This window comes from Mastomys coucha, unplaced genomic scaffold, assembly GCF_008632895.1.
Source record: "Mastomys coucha isolate ucsf_1 unplaced genomic scaffold, UCSF_Mcou_1 pScaffold20, whole genome shotgun sequence".
Classification (NCBI taxonomy): Eukaryota; Metazoa; Chordata; class Mammalia; order Rodentia; family Muridae; genus Mastomys; species Mastomys coucha.
The window spans coordinates 88957208-88958663 of NW_022196903.1; positions in this window are offsets into that span (position 1 = coordinate 88957208).

Below are 1456 nucleotides of genomic sequence, written 5' to 3' on the forward strand. Positions count from 1 at the left end.
CATTTTTAAGAAATACATTCAGATCCTGTACTTCATGTGTCGTCTCTGCCATCATTTCTTCGCCTACATCTTGTTGACCTGACTAGGACCCCCGTTTCTCCCTCAGGTTGAGGGAGATGGCCGGCCTGTGGCACCAAATTATTTTATGTTATTTGTTACTATTCTGAAGGGGCCTGTTTCCCTAACTTCTTTCTCAGTCTGTTTATCTCTTGTATGGAGGAGAGCTACTGATTTCTTTGAGTTAATTTTATATCCAGCCACTTTGCTGAAGGTGTTTATCAAATGTAGGGGTTCTCTGGTAGAATTTTGGGGGTCACATGTATACTATCAATACCAGTACTTTGACCTCTTCCTTTCCAATTTGTATCCCCTTGAACTCCTTTAGTTATCTTATTATTCTAACTAAAACTTCAAGTAGCATATTGAAGAGATATGGGGAGATTAGACAGCTTTGTCCTTGATTTTAGTGGAAATGCTTTAAGTTTCTCTCTATTTAATTTGATGTTGGCTATTGGCTTACTCTGTATTGCCTTTATTGTGTTTAGGTATGTCCCTGAATCCCTGCTCTCTCCAAGACTTTTAACATGAAGGGGTGGCTACTTGGATTTTGTCCAATCCTTTTTTGCTACATCTGGTGAAATGATCATGTGGGTTTTTTCTTTTGGTTTGTTTATATGGTGGATTATGTTCATGGATTTTCATGTATTGAACTATCCCTGCAACCCTGGCATGCAGCCTACTTGACCATGGTGGATGATGTCTTTGGTGTGTTCTTGGATTCACTTTGTGAGTATTTTACTGAGTTGTTTTTGCATTAGTGTTCATAAGGGCAATTTGTCGAGTCTTTGTATGGTTTAGGTACCAGGGTGACTGTGGCCTCACAGAATGGGTTTGGCAATGCTTCTTCTGTTTCTATTTTGTGGAATAATTTGAGGAGTACTGGCATTAGCTCTTCTTTGAAAGTTTAGTAGAATTCTGCACTAAAACCATCTGGCCCTGGACTTTTTTTGGTTGAGAGACTTTTAATGACTGCTGTTTCCTTAGGGTTTATAGGACTATTCACATAGTTCACCTGATCTTGATTTCGTTTTGGTAATTGATATCTGTCTAAAAAATTTCTTTCATCCATTTCTTTTACATTTTCCAGTTTTTGTGGAATACAGGCTTTTGAAGTAAGACTTAATGATTCTTTGAATTTCCTTAGTTTTTGCTGTTATGTTTCCCTTTTCATTTTTGATTTTGTTAATTTGGGTACTATCTCTCTGCCTTTTCATTAGTTTGACTAATGGTTTGTCTGTCTTGTTGATTTTCTCAAAGAATCAGCTCTTGGTTTTGTTGATTTTTGTATTGTTCTCTTTGTTTCTAATTGATTGATGACAGCTCTGAGTTTGATTATTTCCTGTCACCTACTCCTCCTGGATGTATTTGCTGCTGCTGTGTCCTCCTCCTCCTCCTC